Consider the following 21,576-nt stretch of genomic DNA (forward strand, 5'->3'; position numbering starts at 1 on the left):
GTACAATTCCAATGTGCATACAACTCACATGATTTGAACTGATTGATTCACTCATAAAAACACATTGAAAATGCCATGAATGCGTGAGATACTGTTTTGGACTACATTAATCTGGTTTGGGTAACCTAAAACGAATTAATTAGGAAAATCTGCACTAGTTAATCGATTGTTTCTGAAAATTAGCTTGTTCAATTATAAATACTACACTTGTATTGTTGCATTTGCATCATACTTATCTTAGAAACAATCATATCCACACTCATTATGCCTCGTCGTCAACAAAGAGTTATCCAATCTGATGATGAGCACTCCACTCCTCCTACCCCAAGGTCTCCAAATCACGAAAGTCATGGGAGAATTGAAGCATGGTTTGAGGATCATGAGGACAACATTCAAGTGTTCCTCATTGAGATGAACAGAAAGCAAATCAACATTCCTAAGGTGTTGAGGTTTTCGTGGTTGAGAGCTGAAGGCTTTGGGAGTCTATTTCAATAACTCAAGCATCAAAAGTTGAAGACATTCCTTGAACTTTCAGGAAAAATTTATCCAGACTTGGTGAAGGTGTTTTTAACCAACTTGGAGTTCAAAAATGATATGCTATTATCAAGTATCAAGGGGATTCGAATGGAGATCAACAAAAAGGCTTGGAAAGATGTGGTTGGACTCAAAATAAGGGGTGTGCAAGTGAGGAAAGGTGAAACTGTGGCTATTCCAGAATTCAACAAGGTTCAATGTTATGGCCAATGCTTAAGGAATCTTGCTGCTGAAATCAAGCACTTCCATGTTTGTGGTCTCAAGGTGGATCAAAGGCTTCTTGCTATGATAGTCACAACAATCATAGTTCCACGTGGTAGCAACCATTCAACATTGAATGAGGGATATTTGATACTCATGTACTGCATCCAACACAACATTCAAGTGGATTGGATCTATGTGTTTCATGATCACATGCTCAAGGCCAAGAGGTTCACGGATTTTAGGCTGCCATATGTGGTTTTGGTGTTTAAATTCATAGAATACTTTGGAATTGATGTAGAGGATGAGCTAGAAGAGTCAACTGGACTGTTGAACCATACCTCCAACCAAAATCTGCACAAAATAGGCTTTCTCAAGGTGGGAAATGCATGTACAACTGCTGGTGCTGTAGTTGGTGGTGCACATGACCATGAAGCTGGCTCAAGTGGTGCAAATAAAGAGGAAGAACCAACTGCTGGACCCATCGACTTAATTCCCTACAACCTTCTAGACGATAGAGGCCCTGTGTATTGACATTTTGAGAGGATGGTGTTGAACCAGCTGCATGAGCTCAATTGTCCCAACATGCACATCACAATTATTGCAATGAGAGATTCAATGCATTGGATGGCCAAATCCATCATATCCATGACATGTTGAACTCATTCCAGACTAGAAATGATCCTCAGGATGATTGAGTGTGTTGGTTGTTTAGGATCATGCACTGCATCCATGTGTTTGTGCTTTTTCAGTTTAGGCTCTGTCAGTTTCAGTTGATTATTTTTATTTTTAGCTGGCTGATTATATCAGCTTTATGCCTATTTTCTCTATTTTCAGATTTTGTTGGTTGTATTTTGTTCCAGTATTAATGAAAGGATATGTAATGTTTGTTCTCTTTATGCATTTGTTCTTTTTGATGAATCCAAAGGCGGAGAAACATTGGAAAATGGAAAATTGATCACATTGAACTAAGTAGAAGCATTAAAATTGGAATCAATAATCAAATATGAATTTGAACCCATATTATTGATAGGGGAGCATGTGCATATGTGTGTGCTTTCTAGCTTGTGTGTATTGCTACTATAAATGTTTTTCAGGTTCACAATGTAAGACCCGAGAAAATTAAATAGTTATTTAATTAATTATTTAATTAGGACGGGTAATAAGAACATTTAAAGCAATTAATGTGAGGAATTATGATGTGGAAAAGTACTAGCTTATGTGGTTGAGAGTACTTTGGCTGTGTGTGAGGACTTGGGTTCGAGTCCTATGTGTGCCACTTGGATGTTATTTAAATTATACGTTTTTGTGTATTTATATATTGAATGTGTGGTGTAATGATAAATTCCTAGAATTGTGGGAGTTATCATGAAATATGAATTGGTTGAGTGGTTTGGCCTTAGTTTGGTATGTGCATGAGTGTGGGTTCAAACCTTGTTGAGAACTAAATAATTTCTTTTTGCCAATTTTTCCTTTAGCATGAATGTGAAAGGGTTAGAAAACAAAGGGGTAATTAAACATTGGACTAGCATTGGTGTAATTCTTTTATTCAAATTCGTGTAAAGCACTAAAAGGGTAATAAGTGAGAGTGATTGTAAGAGAGAAGGTCATAAGAAGAGAAAGAGTGCACTGTAAATTCGTACTCACCATAAGCAAGGGTTTTTCAGAGTTTTGGGGTTGATTGAGAGAAGTGGTGGGGCTGAAATCACCGAGGATTGGACTGGAAACAAAGGCTAGGAAGGTTTTGTGAAGGGATAGGCATACAGATTCGAATTTGGCAAGGAATCCAGGTTAGGGGAGTTGTTTTATTGTTTTTTTTATTGCAATCGAATAATTGTACAATGCCATGAATCGTAACATGATCACTGCATCGTTTTCTGCACTGTTGTATTGAAGTTTCTGGATTTTTCCAGAAACCACCTGGCGGTTCATCCCCTACCGCCAGGCGGCACATCAGACTGGTGTGTTGTTCTTGTTTTGGCATGAACCACCTGGCGGCGATGAATTCATGCCAGGCGGCGCGACACTGTTGCGTTCTATTTTGGTGATTTGTAATGCTGTTTGCGTGATAATCAATTGGATTATTGAAATTGATATGTTAAAGTTTCTTTTGAATATTGGGTTAGGCGGTAATCGATTGGAATTCGAAGTAGGACAATGTTGTTCTTGAGTTTGGCTTGAACCGCTTGGCAAGGTTGAATATCCGCCAGGCGGGGAGTCACAGGGTACGGGTGTTCTTGGTTTTTGAATGGCACTTGGATTGTTTTGGATTCTGAATGTGATGTTGTGCGTAATACCATGTGGGTATAATATTTCAATTGGGGCTTGGATTGATTTGAGTTCTGGTCTGGAAAAATTGATATGGATTAGTGAGGTTGGTGTAATTAAATTGGGTATCAAATCAAGCTAGAAGGGATCACGAACTGGGATAGGAAAATCTGTTGCGCCTGGTACAAATAGAGTGCTGCCAGGCGGCGGCGACTGTAGTGGCAGTTGGGGTGTTGTGTTCTGAATAGGCGCGATAAACACTGGCGAGGGACGTTGGAATAGGAAGTGGAATTTGAGGTAGAGCAAGTAATGATCATAATGCAAAGTTTCAAGGTTAAAATGTATAGCTTGGTTGATAGGATATAATTGGGACATGAGATGGGTGAATTAACGAATCGAGGTAACAGTTAAGGTGGTGTAGAAAAAGAAGGATTGAAGACTAATAGATAGACTGTGTATATTGTTGTTGTTGTGAAATAAATACGTAAAATGCTATGGGGTATTGTATGAGTGGCTTCACTTTGAGTTGAGATGAGTCATTGGCTATTGATAAAGGAAAGGGGAAAAATCCTATGCCTTGTGGTGTGGTACTGTGATAGAGCCATTTGAGTAAGTAATGTGGTATGAGAAAATGTATTGTGTGCCTTGATGAGGAAATAGGAGAAATTATGTTGGAATGTTGGAAGAAAATTGGTGAATCTTAGGTACGATAGGGAGTTTGGAATGAGAGATGATAGGTACTGAAATCAGTCAAGAGGATGGCTAGGAATCCAGAACGAGAATGGGATTAACTAGGGTTATTTTACTACCTTGGGAGAGATTAAGGAAGTGTGGGATAATTGAAAGAGAGGTGAAAATCAATGACTGGTATGGTATTGTCACAGCGCCTGGCGGCTGAACTGGGTGCGCCAGGCGGTCGAAGACCCAGAAAGGGAGTCTGCAGAGGCTGGCGCCTGGCGGTGAGACGAGATCCGCCAGGCGGACGCGAGACAGCGAGCTCCTGTACGAGAACATAGCGCCTGGCGGTGGGACGAAAATCGCCAGGCGGCCTGAACCTGTTTCGCCAAGCGGTACTGGTGGATGCGCCAGGCGCTTGCATGGCAGGTTATGAGTTGTGTGTGTTGTTTTAACTGATAATGATGCTTTGCTTGGATCGGGAGATGCTGTGCCATGAGCGGGTAGGTTCATGGATGATAATTGACATGTGATGATATAAGCGGGGAGGTTCATATCAAGTTACTCTCACATGGGGATACGAGCGAGGTAGGTTCGTATGTTCCGTGCTCACGGTGAGAGATGCCACATGCGGGGAGGTACGGGGCTGGTGGATCACATGTGTTGGACTACGGGCGGGCAGGTCCGTAGAGTAGGACTACGAGCGGGGAGGTTTGTAGAGCAGGACTACGAGTGGGGAGGTTCATAGAGGCAGGACCACGAGCGGGCAGGTTCGTGTGAGCATCATGTTTCCGAGTCCAAGGCTAACCAATTGTATGATTTGAAGACTGATAAGTCTTGGGGTTAAGGTCTTGGCCAAGAATTATGTAGAATGAATAAGATGGATGTATGCTATATTTTGCATATTGTATATCGCTTATTTTATTTTTCTTAGCTCACCCTTTCTTATTTGTGTGTTTGTGTATGGCGATGATCGTGTGATTCGTTACACGGGAGCAGATGTTGGTACAGGTGATGCTGAGGATGACTAGACGGCGGAGTGAGGGCTAGCAGTGGGATTAGAGCTAGGGTTTTGCTCATGTGTATTTTATGCTTTAAATACAAATTTTGGGAACTTGTAACATTTTATGGATTTAGTTATGAGTTTTGGCGCGCTATTTTAATGAATTTAAATTTTTCCCGCGTTGGGATTTTTATTGAGATGACTATTAATATAATTATTTCTTTTATTATTTATTTTTAAGTAATATTCCCTAGGGATGTTACACACAAGCTTCAAGCTAAGGTGTCACTTCATCAATTTAATGGTATCCAACATATGGAAGTAATTTACAATGGAAGATAGAAGAAGATAGATAGAAGAAGATAGAGGTTGGCTTCAACCAATCAGGGGGAAATTTTTGACATGAGAAGCCAAGGTGATATGCTTCTTGAAGATTTGATGAAGATTTAATGAAGCCCTTTTGAACTATCTTGAAGTCATTACCATTGGAATGAAGTCTACATTGATGAAGAAAAAGAGATTTGGTGGTATTCATGTTGTTCAAGGCTAGAACGTGTGCTCTCCACATAGTTACATCATTAAGAAAGTGTATTTGAAGTTTGTAATTCATATTGTAGACCTTGTAGCATTAATTACATGTATTTGGTCTTTGTTGGGTTTTTAATATGTTGAATGGTTTTTCAATAGGTTAAAATGTCTCTTTTAATCTGTTGAATGGCTTTTCAACAGGTTAAAAGGTTGGCTGCATTGGTCTTAAACTGCAACTAATTCAATCAATTGATTTATTTTTTAATTGATTGTTTTCACTTAAGTCAAGTGAAATCAACATGTTGATTTCATCAACCGATTGATTTGGAAATCAACCTGTTCAATTTCGTAACAGTTTGACTATAAAAGTTATGATTTTTGAAAGAGAGGTTTGTTGATAATTTTTTAACACGAAATTGTTCTGGAAACTCGTGGAAACTCTCTCCTTCGTGATCATACAATTTGCAGTAGTTAAAGATTGATTTGGATCAATTTTTAGAGCTTTTGGCTTGGTTTGAAGCTTGGAGAAAGTGGTTTGTGGTAGGCTGGGTTGTGCTACCACTGAGGTTTGATCTTTCTCAAGCTCAGGTTGCCTTGACAAACTGGATGTAGTTCAGGTTTGAGTGAACCAGTATAAAAATCTCGTGGTCTTTTCTCTTCTCTAACCTTTCTCTCTTGCATATTCATTTTAAAGTTTAAAGAACTTGTGGTTTAATCATCTTTTTCATATTCATTTGGAACTTGCTTGATCATTGTTGTGCATTGTTTCTTGTTTAAAACTCGAATCTGCTTTCTGCATTTTTCCCAGTATTTTAGTCAACTATTTTTCTGTTTCAATCGGTTGATTATACCATAATAGAATCTGTTTAGTAAAATCAATCGATTAACTCTATTTTTGACCGATTGAAAGTATACAGTTCAGTAGTGTTTGCATCCTAACTTTGTGATCTAATTGATTTAATTAAAGGTGGTTTTTAACTTTCAAAGTAGCCTAAATTTTTTAACTAGCCAATTCAACCCCCCCTTCGTGGCATTTCAACCATTTCAAAACTAACAATAACAAATAGTTATAAAGTGCTCATTTGTATTAGTCATTTTTTTTTCTTGCAGATAACAAAGAAGAAAATTGAAGAAAAAAAATATACCAACAATGCTTTTGGAAGTAGCAACATATCAGGTTTCCTTATTATAACTAACTTTAAATCTAAATTTTATACTATTTATATGTTTTTGACTTGAACTTCAAAATGCACATGCATAATGAAGTATGTTTTGTTTATTGGTGACACAACAAAATAAGTCAATCTGATAAATTATTACAAAATGTTACACAAAGGAAGTCATTAACTGAATTGGATTTTAGTAAGTCTTTTGTTTATAAGCTAATTCTTCTTATATCAAAGAATTAAGTATTTTTTTTGTTACATTCATTACTATTACAATAATTATTTGACAGATGTCCAAACACCATCAACAACATCCAAAATATGAATGCAATATTTTATACCAGAAATGATGAGTGATCTTTGTTAGTTGTTGAAAAATAGACATCAAATTTAATTTTAAAAAAATAATAACATAAGTTTCATTAAATGCATTGATTGAAAACAATATACCAAGTTCTTCAAGAAAAACTTAAACCTTTCACAATCTCCAACTTCTACTACAACAAACAATAGTAGTTTTGGTATATTTCTACATTCATCCTATTTTTTTATGCCTATTGTAAACCCATGAAAATGAAGATTTTTAAATTACTATGAATTTATTTATTTAGTGAATACAGATGTCGACAATAGCAGACAAAGAACTAATGGACGTAATAATGACAATGACAACATTAACGATGTTAACAAAGTAATAACATGTAGTGTAGGTAAGTAGATTTTTATTAATATATACCAATGTTCATAAGTTAAGTTGTTATTTAATATATCTAAATTCTTATTGTAAAGTAGACCTTATCATGACTTTATAACATATCAACACAATATTTCTTGAAAAAGATGGTTACATCCCTATCAAACAGCACAAATGTGGTTAAATCGGATGAGTTAATGACTCGAATTTTGATCCTATATTTGAAAAATGAATAGAAAAAGCTATTTATGAAAAAAAAGTGGAAAATACAGAAGATATTTCAATTGAAATTAAATGTAATACATAATAAAATTACCTTGGAAAGACTTTCATAACATGGTTTTACACTTTTCGCAAAAAAAAAAAAAAACATCTTAGAATCTGGATAAAAAACTTTGTTGCAAACACATGCAGTATACCACCAATCAGCCTCGACCAAAATATGTTTAATGGTTCTAAACAATATGTAAGGGGTTACCTTTCACAATAAAAAAAAATTAGTCACAACAGTCATGTGAATAAAAAATTTGGAATTGTTGATATATTCTTACCTCTTTACAATCTTTGAGACCTTGTATGTTTGTCCTAGGTGTAAGCGTTAACAAGTCATCTTAAATAGTATGTTTAGAACTCTGGGATAGTTGAGTTAATCCTTGTGATGGAGATTTGGTGTTCTCACACATTTTGTCAAGAAAAAAAAGTAAACACAATAGATATAATTGAATATTTGTAATTTATAATCAAATGAAAAAGAAATAAAATATTACGTTGATTTTAGTTCAGATGCCTCCTTGAAATCAACATTGTACTTAATCCTAGTGCAATACTTACAATTATGAACTTGAATCTTATCTAAATTGCAAAATAGTGTATCTCAAACTAACATTCATAATAGTGTAATAACAAGTTTTCCTTGAAAAATTTTAACTTTAGCAAACTCTATACTTATTGTAGCATTTTGTACTTTTCCATTTGGACATTTAGTTCATCACATAAATGCCAAAAAAAGTACATTCTATTCAAAACCTACAAATTCAATAAATGTTATGTGAAATCATTATTTTTATACAACAACAAAAAATGTATGTACTCAACTTTACAAGTAAAGTACCCATAAACTTATATGGCAATGACATTTAATTTTGTTGTTTTCCCATCCACTTGCAATTCTCTTACAGTTCCAACTCCTATCAGTAATCCTAAGATATCTACATAATAATACATCAAAATGATGAAATAAATAAATAAATATTAATACAAAAAAAGAAAAAATAATACAAAACTATAAATATTGGCTTACCCACTAAATAATCAGTGTTAAATCCAGTGGTAGTCAATATCGACAAAGGTGTGTATTATGGTTTGATATCTAAAACCAAGTTAGTATCAAACAAAGTAACTTTTGTACCAAACTAGAAGTTAATCTTATAGGGGTGGTGTGTAGTTTAGTATATTCCACTATTCAAAGCAACACTGAAATTTTGGATTCCATAAACATGGTCTTCATATATTTCATTCTAAAATTTGTAAATTAGAGTATTGTAATGGACGAGTGTATTTTACCTCCCTGCAAAAACTCAATATAAATAACATGTTCAACCTACCAAGAATCTCTTCATAAAAATGTTGGAAAAACTTAAACGCAATATTAACTCTTTGTCTTGAATAACCAACTCCATTGAGAAAGGACACCTCTGTTTACTGAAATATGGAACAAACCATGAACATATGACCTTAACAATGATATTTCAGTTCTCTTTCTCTGGAGTAACATAACTTATGTTCTAGCTTTGCTGTTGAACTTCACAGAGACACATATAGAACTTACAGCAACGGTATACAAAATTCAGAAGTAGACAACCGAGTATTAGATTTGTGACCTCATACATATTTATAGATGTATAAATACAAAAAAATTAAAGTATAAAATAAATAAATAAATAAAACAAATATAAATAAATGTCCTCATATTAATTTTATTATATAATTAATGAAAAGTTTAAAAGTAGATATAGAGTTTTAGCTTTTTCTTTGGTCAAACAATGCATAAAAATTAAAGTTGACATCTAACTTAAGGATTAATACTAACATGGATTTGGAAATTCTTGCAAAACTTAAGGTAGAAATTTTATTGGGGTATTTACTTTCAAATGGTAGAAGAATTAAAAAAGGACAAAAAAATCAAATTAGGTTTCTACAAACATGGAGTTCTAAGCTATTGCAAAAGTGATAGACATATGATGTTTATAGAAATATATACTTTTGACCTACAAACGCAGATTTCATACTAACATCGTTTTGTGTGAACTGAAAATATCAATTATTGATGTCAGAAACCATTACATTTTCATATGCATGTATTCACAAGTTACATAAAAAAAGGAAAAGTAATACAAACAAATTATGCTCAACAGAAAGCATGTAATATATTATTTAAAAATAAATACATAATGTGTTGTTGTGATGTCTTTTGCAATCAACCATTAATTGTAACAATATTGTGGAAACAATGCAAATCTGCAAATACATACTGGCCTAAAAAGCATTCAACAAAAAAAGAAAAGAGACTGAAGAAAAAAGATGTTATTTCAGAAATGAAAAAAAAAGGAAAAACCCTAATTCTATAGACAACAACATATGAAGTATATAATTTATGGTATTTCTCTTCTTCAAAGTACATGAGTATAATTTATAGATTACTAAGAGATGGACTTCAAAGAACAAAGATTATTTGTGTAAACAACAACACATAAAGTGCATACCTTTGGATAAGGATGGTTGATAAGAATCTGATCCTGCTGGTAAAAAGTTCTTTGGTTCCATACTTTTGATAACTGTACAAAAACTAAAAAACGTCTTATGCATAATAAAAATTAAGGATGTAAAACATATAAGACTTCAATATTGATAAAAACTTCATAGAGAAGCCAAGTAAATATCTTCGATGATTTAATTTATTAATGTATACATTAATAAATTAATATAGATATAAAAAAAATTTGAATGATATGATGCTTTGGTGTGCATTAATTAACTGCAAAATTTCTTGGAAGATGTAAAAAAGTTCTCGAGCAGTGCAAACAATCATAAACATTGGAACAGGAAAAGCTTTTTCATTAGTGCAAAACCAATTTATTCAACAATTTAAAAAAAGATTTTAAAACTTATTAATATCTGTAAAATGAGAATCAGATTTATGAAGGTTGGGTGTGACATTAAGTAATCGCAAAACGAGTTGGAAGATGAAAAACCTGTCTTGAACAACATAAAAAATCAAAAACTTTGGAAAAGTCATTTTATTCAACAGTTAAAGAATATTATTTTAAACCTTATAAATTAAAAAAATTAAAAACACAATGATATGACATTTTTGTGTGTCACATTAATTAACTGACAATGATATTTGAATATGAAAAAAGATATGGAGCAATTTAATTATTTGAAGAGCATTTCTAGGATGGAAGTTTGACCTTAGGGTTGACTTTGAAATATGTAGTTCAAATTGGTGATTCAAGAGTTAGAAGTCCTCAAGAAACACTAAAAGTGATTGGAATAGAGTGAAATTGTCAAGAAGGAAGCACTCATTCCACCAAACATACTTAGTTTGGTTAGCTTTTGGTATTGACTCTTTGGTATTTTTAACTAGAGTAGCTAGTTGACAATTAGGTGTGTTAGTGACTGTATATAAGACTCAAAACAGAAAACGAATGATCCATTCAGTGGTGTAGTTGAAGGTTCTATAATTGATTTAGTTTAATAAAAAATTATTCAAATTTACATGTGCCACTAGATTGCATCACTCGTCAAACTTAACTGTGGCAGTAATGTATGTAACATAGTTCTTTTTTAGCCATTGAATTTGGCTCTAAAAAATTGTATTAGCCTTAAGTGCATGTTCAATTGAACAGTTCACACTAGCTTTAAGACAAACCAAAGACATCAAAGCTTCTTCAATATATTTGCTTCATTTCACTTACAACCCATTTCATATCAACTTCTACATAGCTTAAATTGACACAAAAAAAAATGCCTTTCAAAACTGAGAATAGTAATTTTCGTTCCAAATTGTGTCCATGTTCAGGTTAAAATAAACTCAACCACACAACATTTTCGATTCAAAAACCCATTAGCAACACAAATCCCCAAATCCCTAATTTAAAAACTGCCAATTTACCAACTAAGCTTGGCAAACTACCAGACAAAAACTTCCAACCCCAACTATCTTACTAGTTAAATTATTCTTAAAAATTAGGAAAAAAAATTTTAATGTTAAATCCCAACGAAGCCCTCTTGAATAAACCAAGCCCATTAGGGTTCCACAATTCCCGTGTTATAAACTAGAATTGTGCAAATTCCTATTCAATTAACCAAACAAATCAAAGTTTCAATTCTGAATTGAAGTTGAACAAAACAGATGATCCATGACAAGAGAATGAAGTATATCAAAATTTAAGGTTGAAATTATACAATCAATTACAAATTACAACAAATATCTCAATTAATCATAGAACCAATTCATGACAACATCAATTCATCATAGCATCAATTCATCACAACACCAATTTAGGACAAGTAGAGAATTAATCTTCACGGATGCACAAATCAGTTTAAGCAGAACACATACATTGAATCTCGCACTAACCTATTTGGGGATGAAGAATCCCACTGACGAATGTGATGCAGATAATGCAAAGGTTCGCGTAGGTCATCAAAGGTTCGCGTATGTCAGCAAAGTTGAGCGAAGGCTTCTGATGGAAATGCACTGACCACGGGGACGAAGCAACCTTAGCAACGTCGCGACCTCAGGTGATGGAGCAACCCCCACTAGCTTGGGACATAGTCGACAGAGCAAAGCCCTTAAGACGGAGGGGAGTGAAGGCTTATGATGGAGATGCACTGACCACCTTGGCCACAGAGCGACGTTAAGCGACAACGGTGAAACCTTAAACGTCAACCAGATTGGGATGCAGGCAATGAAGTGGAGAACTGACAAAAGGGAGTGCGTTGTGTGGTGTGAAAATGTGCGTCAAAGCCCTTTCTATTTTTAATTAATTTTAAGTAGTGACTTACCGACAGAATAATTCATCGGTAATAAATACATGTACTTTATCGATGATGTTAATGACAGGTCCTTTTAAAAGAATAAACATACGCATTTATCGACGACATACCGACGAATAATTCGTCGATAATCAACCTGATATTATCCGTCAAAAATATCGTTGGTAAGACGTAATTACTGGCGGCACTTTATCCGTCAGGAATAATCCGTCGATAAATAACACATTTCTTATAGTGTTTGTTCACTAAAATTAGTCATTATTTAATAATTTTTTTGTATTTTTAAAATTAAAATAAAAGTTTATTACATTACATCCAAAAAGAAAATTATAATATTTCTAAATAACTTTTTGTTAATAATATAGAGTATGTTTTAAAGTATATATTACAAACATGTTTCGTTTGAATATTAGTTATATTGTGTACAAAAATTTATACAAGGTTGTTTTTCCACCATTAATTCCATTTTATGTGGATTCAATATCCTGTATATAAATCATAGTTCGTCTTTTCGCACAACCTTACATGCAGCTCTTATTTTTTATCACATAAAGTTGATGATAATGTTAAGAAAGCAAAAAGTATTTTCATTTGCATATGTAAAGTTCTAAGATTTGCATAAAAATCAACGTATGATGGCCCCAATTTCAACTTTGATCCTACTTTACCATTCAATTAAAAGCACATAACAGTCTTGGAATCTCCCTGTTTTGCTCCTAAAGTCATGACCAAGGAAAGACGAGACACCTAACTTTTTTTTATAATAGCATTCATTGCAAAATCTTTTTTTTTCTTTTTTAAAGCACAAAGTTTCCTTTTTTTAAAGCTATCAATAGAATTTTTCATACACAAAAATTGAAGTACCAATGTCCCATTTCCAACTTCTAGGACACTTAACCTAAATTTGTTAAACATAAGAAAACTTGAAATCCATCTCTCAAATGCAAAAGAAATCCAACTGATTTCTATAAAATATGTATACAATATAAAAATAAATATAAATATAAATATAAATATAAATATAAATTATAAAATTCGTATTTAACACTAATTATGTATTGATATTTATATTGATTATAAATTTTGATGTAGATGCTAGTAATGTAATAAGTGTGTCATATTTTATATAATATGTGTCACATATTGTGCAAGTTATCTTAAAGAACAGATGTAATATATGTGTTTGTACATGATCTGGGTGTAGCGACAACTGTGGTCGTTGAAAAAAGCGAAAGTTAGAGGCACAATGTCAAAAGTGAAGGTGGTATTGTGGTGTGGACCCACAAAGTTTGGAAATGACCATGCGTCACTCGATTATTTGTGTACAAGTTGACCCCCATGGTATTGCATAATTGTGGAGTGGGCTATTAGGCAGTTAGTTTGTTGATGGTTAGCGTAAAAGAATAACACAAAAACCCATCATAATTAGATGGTGGTGGATAATAATGGTCAATCAAACAACACAAAATTTTTATAATAATTATTATAAAGAATTATCATTTTAAATAATTTAAGGCTAAATTTTAATAAAATAGTATCATATTAAAAAGATTTAGATTTAAAATATATTTATCACTTTATAAATATTAAAATATAAATTCAAATTGAGTTGAGTATTCATACAATTTTAACGCTGTATCTAAATCTGACCAAAATTATCCATTTTAACTAATATTATTTATCTGACATTATCTTCTTATCCGATCCAAGCTAATTATATACTCAAATTTGCTTCAGATTTCTTCGGTTTCAATTGAATAACTTCTCTTTTCTCAGCCCTATTGCGAGTGAGGGGTGACATGATGATGACAGCAAGCTCAAGGTGAAAAAGAAGTAAATGATTTGAGCAGGAGGAGAAAAGAAGCATAGAGCGCGAATAATGAGAGAAAAAAAGTACATGGACATGAGCTAAGTAGAAATGAAAATGGTGTACAAAATATTTTAAACACACATATATTCCATCTATAGGATTGTGAACTAATATATAAATTTATCTAATTATTTTCGAAAATAACACCGCGTTTTCATTCATAACGATTGAGTTTAAACTTATATAATTTATGGGTTAAGTATGTTTTTAGTCCCTGAACTTTGACTCAAAATTGGAATTCGTTCCTGGTTAGAACTTTGATAAATTTTGGTCCTTAAACTTTAGAAATGAATGAATATAGTCCTTTTAACCCAATTTTGTTAATTTTTTTTAGGTTTCGAACGCATTTCTCAGTAAATATTGAGTCGAGAATGTGTCAAACGGCATAAACAACTCTAATATTTACTGAAAAATGCATTCAAAACCTAAAAAATGGTTAACAAAATTAGGTTAAAAGGATTATATTTATTTATTTTTAAAGTTTAGAGACCAAAATTTATCGAAGTTTCAACTAGGGACGAATTCCAATTTTGGACCAAAATTCAGAGACTAAAAACATACTTAACCCATAATTTATTGTTGTAAAATATAAATTTGTAACAACTGAGATTTCGATTTATACGAAAAATATATGATCCACTTAACTACTATTATGTAAATATTTACTAACTACAGTTCAGGAACATCTAGAGTTTGGCAGTAAATCCATACATTAAGCCAGTAGTTAGTATTTCTCCGTGATTTACAGGTTGGATACTAGCAGAGTTTGACGATACTAATTACCGTGGTCTTTGATTTCCATTTCCAAGGTCAGAGAACATGGCATGCACCAAAGCTTGTTCCTCCTCACTGCATGTCGTCGTAGCCTTACTGCTGGTAGAAGCAAATTTGTCGTCAAATTCGCCATGACGCTCCATTTCTGTCAACCCAATTTCCCGTTCACCTTGCTCGCAGCGGCGTTGCAAATTCAACGCATACTCCAACCCCTTCACCACCTCTCTCATCAGAGGCCGGTCCTTCCCATGATCATTCAAACAACTCAGAGCAATCTCCACGAATTTATTCAAACACTTGGGGCGCATGCTACCTTTCAAAACTGGATCCACCGTCTCATGAACATTCCCACCGTGAAAACACCGCTTCACCCACGCCACCAAAAACTCCTGCTCCTTCTCCACCCTGCTCGCTATAGGGGCTCTCCCACACAATGCCTCAAGCAAAATCACGCCGAAAGAGTACACGTCAGATTTCTGCGTCAACCAAAGACTCATATAGTACTCAGGATCCAAGTATCCCAAACTACCCTTCACGTCTGTTGTCACGTGAGACGCGTTCGGTCCCACCTTTGACAACCCGAAATCCGATACCTTCGCCACCCAATTCTCGTCAAGCAGGATGTTTGTGCTCTTCACGTCACGGTGGATTACGCTCTGCCGCCCCACGCCGGTGTGGAGGAATTCAAGCCCACGTGCGGCCTCCAGGCAGATCTTCAGCCGCCGCTCCCACAACAGCGCCTCGCCTGAGCCGTACAAGTGGTCTCGGAGGGTCCCACGCGCCATGAAATCGTAGACGAGGATCATTTCTCTGCCGTCGTTGCAGTACCCGATGAGCGAAACCAAGTGCACGTGGCGGAACCGCGAGAGCATCCTGATCTCGGTTTGGAACTCGTGTGCGCCCTGGTCCGAACCCGGTTTGAGCCGCTTGATGGCCACGGGCTTGTGACTCGTGTCGATGTGTCCCTTGTACACGTTCCCGAACCCTCCTCTGCCCACGATTAAACGCTCGTCGAAGTTGTTGGTGGCTGCTCTTATCTCCGCCAGAGAAAACTCGCGGCAGCGCGTGCTTGAAGACTCCGAGTTGCTATCTCTCTCGGATTTAACTCTTCTTACGCATCGGAAGATTATGAATCCGATGACGAACGACAATAGTAACAACGACGCAGCCACAACAGAGGCTATTAATGGAAGTTTCATGATTTTTGGGTATGATGGTTTGGGTGGTAGTGCTTTGAGTGACGTAGGAGGGTGTGAGGGTGTGGAAATCTTGTTCCTAACAACCTTGGTTCTGTGCTCTGGCTTCAAAGTGGAGCTTTCACTTGTACATTTGGTGAGTGCTTGATCGAGATCAGTTGGCATGACATGGCTTCGATGCCATTGATGAAGGCGTAAGCTTTGGGATGAGTGTTGGAGCTTGGTGTGAAGGTTATAATTAAGCTTCGTTTGGGTTCCACATTGATGTAGTATTCTTTTGTTGAGGTTCCTGCGGGATGGGTGTGGTGAAGGTTGTCTGCATGGAGTGAAGCGTTGAAGTTGGTTAGGAGAGTGTGGTTAGCTTTGAGTGAGAAAAGAGATTAGTGAGGACGGAAACCAGGGTGTGAAGAAAGGTAGAAGTAAAGACGAAGAACCTTTGAGTGACATTGCTTTTTGTAAGTACTTCCATTTCACAATTGAAAAATGATAGAGGCACACTAAAGGTGGCGTACACCACCACTCCAACACCAACCGGTGCCAATTGGAAAAGGTTAAAAGTACACCATGTCTCAAAGTGCACTCCTACACAGGTTAAAAGTACACCATGTCATCAAGGTGGTGTAGGATTTTAATCTGAACCCCAATTGTACAATAAATGACTTCGAATCTTTAGAATTATAACCTTTAAGAAACTTGGAAAATTAGTAAAAAATGGATTAGAAAAAAAAGGTTGAAGTTTCAATCTGGTTAGTACTGTAGAAACGTCAATATCTTCGGTTGTTGAACTCCAATTGATGTGATTAAAAAATGAGGTAAAAGTTCACTTTCTGAAATATAATTTTGGCTTAAAAATCAGTAATTGTTTTTTTTTCTTCTGAATTTGGGTTAAGAATGAAGAAAAGATGAATATGAAAAGGTGGAAGTCCTTTGATATAACTAAGAGTTCTTGAATCACTTAAGAACTTAGGAGAATCACTCTCACTAATAGATAGAAAAAAGATAATTTCTGAACAAAACTCAACTTGTCTTCATTGATAAAAGGGTTCAGCTTATATAGAAGTTTTAACCACTGGAATTACAAAAGACACATAAATTGCAATTACATTCCACTTAAAGCTATTAATGATCTCACTACTTAATGATCTCACTTTACAAATCAATGTAGGGCTCCAAGAAAGCACAACAACAACAACAACAAGCAAGATGATGATCAATCAGCAAATGTAGCAACTGATGCAATTGAAGATGCACTATTATGTAGTTTAGATAGTTCTATTGACTTAGGTGTGTCATTTCATACTACACTTTCCTTATAACTATTATCTAACTATGTTTCAAAAAAGTTTGGGAAGGTCTACCTTATAGATGGAAAATATCTTGATATTATGGGAAAAGGTGATATTAACATTAGAACCTCTAATGGAAGTGTGTGGACTTTGAATAATGCCAAACATATTCTTGCCTAAAGAGAAACTTAATATCTACAGGGTAGTTGGATGATGAAGGACATTACACCACCTTTAAAGATGGACATTGGAAGGTAATGAAAGGTAGTCTTGTTGTTGCTCATGGAAATAAGCGAGGATCTTTTTACATGATTGCAGATGAGGATATGATATTAGTTGTAGAAGTTGGCAACAATTCATTTTTTTTTTTGCATCAGAGGCTTGGGCATATGAGTGAGAAAGGAATGAAGCTCATGGTCTCAAAAGGTAAAATACCTAACTTGAAGCATGTTGATGTTGGACCTTGCGAACATTGTATATTTGGAAAGCAGAAAATGGTTAGCTTCTCCAAAACAAGTAAGTCATCTAAAGTTGAAAGACTAAAACTAGTGTGCATACAGATGTTTGAGGGCCAGCTCTAGTGAAATCCCTTGGAGGTTCACAATATTACGTAACCTTCATTAATGACTCTACAAGAAAGGTATAATTTATTTTCTTAAAAATAAATCTAATGTGTTTCCTGTGTTTAAAAGGTGGAAAAAGGAGATTGAGACTCAAATAGGTTTAAAGGTTAAATGTTTGAAGTCTGATAATGGTGGAAAATATGACAGTAGTAATTTCAAGGAGTTTTGTTCAAAGAACGAGATCAAAATAATCAAGACGGTTCTAGGAACACTAGAACAAATGGTATGGTAGAAAGAATGAACAGAACCTTAAATGAGAAAGCAAGATGTATGAGAATCCAGCAAGGATTACCCAAGATATTTTGAGCAGACCCAATAAGCACAACAACCTATCTCATAAACAAAGGACCATCAATTCCTTTAGACTATCAATTACTTGAAGAAGTATGGTCTAGAAATGAAGTAAACTTTTCACATCTGAAAGCTTTTTGTTGTGCTTCATATATTATGTTAGACTCTAATAGCATAGATAAATTGGACCCTAAGGCAAAGCGATGTTATCTCATTGGTTATGGATTTGACATGTATGGCTACAAGCTTTGGGATGACAAAAAGCAAGAAAATTATTAGAAGTAGAAATGTTACTTTTAATGAAAACATGAATAAACAGTCAGAGCATGTATCATTAGAAGAAATTTCAGAAAGTGATGTAGTCAATAGAAGGAAGAATATAGAAGTAGAGTCGTTAAAGCTTGAGTCAAAGCTTGGGTCAGAACTTGAACAAATAGTACAGTCCGTAACTCCTGAAATACTGATTAGAAGATCTAGCAGAAAAATTGTAGCACCACAAAGGTATTCTCCTTTGCATTACTTGTTGTTAACTGATGTTGGTGAGCCAATGCATTTTGTTGAGACTATGCAGGGAGATGAATATATTAAGTGGGAGCTAGCAATGGAAGATGAGATAAAGTCTCTTCAGAAGAATAAAACATGATCTTTAACCAAGCTACTAAAAGGAAAGAAGGTTTTGCAAAATAGGTTGGTCTATCGGTTAAAAGAAGAACCAGATGGCAGCAAAAGATATAAGACTAGACTCGTAGTGGAAGGGTTCCAACAAAGACAGTGAATTGACTTCACAGAAATTTTCTCTCCTATTGTCAAGATGACTACCATCAAAGTTTTCTTTAGTATAGTAGTTGTAGAAAATCTTCATCTAGAGTAGTTAGATGTGAAAATTGCATTCCTACATGGGAATTTTGAGTAAGAAATCTTTATGGCACAACCAAAAGGTTTTGAAGTACAAGACAAAGAGAATCTTGTATGCAAGCTTCATAAAAGTTTGTATAGATTGAAACAAGCATCGAGATAATGGTACAAGAAGTTTAAAGAGTTTATGAGAAACTCAAGATTTCACATATGTGAAGAAGATCATTGTTGTTACGTGAAGGAATATGTTGACAACTATATCATTCTTGCTTTGTATGTGGACAACATGTTGATTGCTAGTGCTAATATGGCAGAAATTGACAAGTTGAAGAAATAATTGTCATAAAATTTTGAAATGAAGGATCTTGGTCCAGCAAAGCAAATGCTTGGTATGAGAATCTCCAATGATAGATTTGAAGGTATTCTGAACTTATCTCAAGAAAAATATATAGAAAAATTGCTTAGCAGGTTTAATGTTGGAAATGATAAAACCAGGAATACACTTTTGTGAACTCACTTAAAGTTCTAAAAAAGGAAAACTTCTCAAACAAAGGAAGAAGAAAGTCACATCTCTAAAGTGTCATATGCATCTATAGTAGGGAGCTTGATATATGTTATGGTTTGCACCAGACCTGACATAGCACATGTAGTGAGAGTTGTGAGCAGGTTTCTATTAAATCCTGGAAATGAGCATTGGGAAGGCGTGAAGTGGATATTGAGATATTTGAAGGGCACTTCAAAGATGCATTTGTCTTTTAGAAGAAGTAATCTCACTTTACAGGGGTTTTCTAATGCAAATTTGGGAGGTCATTTGGATGGTAGAAAGAGCACAACAGGTTACATTTTTACAATTGGTGGTACAACTATAAGTTGGAAGTCCAAACTTCAAGGAAGAGTCTCCCTCTCAACCACTGAAGTTGAGTATGTAGCTATCTCAGAAGCAGCAAAGGAGATGATATGGTTGAAGAATCTTTTAAAAGAATTAGGAAAATAGCAAAACGACTCTTCGTTACTCAATGACAGTCAAACTGCTATTTATCTTGCTAAAAATCCAATTCTTCATTCCATATGCAAACACATTGAATTGAAGTATCATTTTATCATAAACTTGATAAATGATGGAGACTTATTTTTGTTGAAGATTCCAGGTGTAGAGAATCCAGCTGATATGTTGACCAAGACTGTCACAACAACTAAGTTAAGACTTTGCATTGCCTCAATTGGCCTTCAAGAAAATTGATGATGAAGGCACTACACTAGGTGATAATATAAATCAAACCCCAAGTGGGAGAATTATTAGTTTATTGTGCTTGATTTAGTCTCACGTTGCTTAGAATTGTGAAATGTGGTTCTCTATTTTGCTATATAAGAGACCCTTTGTAAAGTTTGATACACATCAAAATAAAAATACTTCCTAGTGTAGTCGTGGACGTAAGCATACACATTGTACGTCGAACCACATTAAATTCTTCGTGTCGTTTATTTTTCTCTCTTTTATTCTTTCCTTTGTTGCCTTGTTCCTAACAAGAAAAACATTCCAAAAATTGATGTTTGTTATCTTATAACAAATTAAGTTTGTTATCTATGCACCACACGTAAATTTACGTATGTTATATGCATCAAACGTAAATGTATGTCTGATATCTTATCAGACCACAATTACATTTGACCTATGTCAAACGTAAAAAACCTAAAATATTTGGCGTGAAAAGCCTTTTTGTGTTAGTTTAACTTGTTTAGGCACTTATTTGAAATTATTTTACCCATTTTTTTTTTTTTTGCAAAGAGTGGTTATAATATGTTTCCACAAACACTCAATCATTGATTACCATTCTAAAATAAAGAAATTCAAAACTTTATAAAGACTATTGTTGAAGGCCAAGTGGTTGTCTAAGGTCATATGATCATTTAACCAACTTTATAATTGATTTAACAACATTTTTTCCCTCACTTAACCCACTTTTTTCTTATTCACAGATGTAAATGAAGAATAATTCATGTATGTTTCCACAAAATCCCAATCAATGATGAGCATTCAAATTTAAAGAATGCTAAGCAGTTGTTTAAGGTAATATGGTCCTTTAACTAAATCTATAACAAGTTTAATCACTTATTTGAATTTATTTAACCCACTTTTTGTTGTCAAAGACTAAATCAAGAGAAATTATATTCAAAAATAAAGAAATTCAAATCTTTATAAAGACTATTGTGGAAAACCAAGTAGTTGTACAAGGTCATGTAATTGATTTAACCACATTTTCATACTCACTTAACCCATTACTATTTTCTCAAATGTAAATGAAGAATAATTAAAGTATGTTTACAGAAACTTTTAATCAATGGTAAGCATTCAAATTTAAAGACATTGATAGGTTTATAAACATTGTTATTGAAGGTCAAGTGGTCGTCTAAAGCAATATGATCATTTAACCTATTATATGACATGTTTAACCACTTATTTGAATTGATTTAGCCACTTGTTAACAGAGTCTAAGTCAAGAGTAACTATAGTGTGCTTCCACAAACACTCAATCATTGGTTACAATTTTAA

The 21,576-nt window shown here is 34.3% G+C and overlaps 1 pseudogene; it reads right to left on the bottom strand.

The window, feature by feature from the left end:
- Positions 1 to 14,692: 14,692 nt before the first annotated feature.
- Positions 14,693 to 16,583, bottom strand: LOC114176591 (receptor-like protein kinase FERONIA pseudogene; annotated as a pseudogene).
- Between the last annotated feature and the right edge of the window lie 4,993 nt (positions 16,584 to 21,576).

The sequence above is a fragment of the Vigna unguiculata genome, chromosome 3, assembly GCF_037176805.1.
Source record: "Vigna unguiculata cultivar grain cowpea cultivar isolate G323 ecotype 2 chromosome 3, ASM3717680v1, whole genome shotgun sequence".
In the NCBI taxonomy this organism is placed as follows: Eukaryota; Viridiplantae; Streptophyta; class Magnoliopsida; order Fabales; family Fabaceae; genus Vigna; species Vigna unguiculata.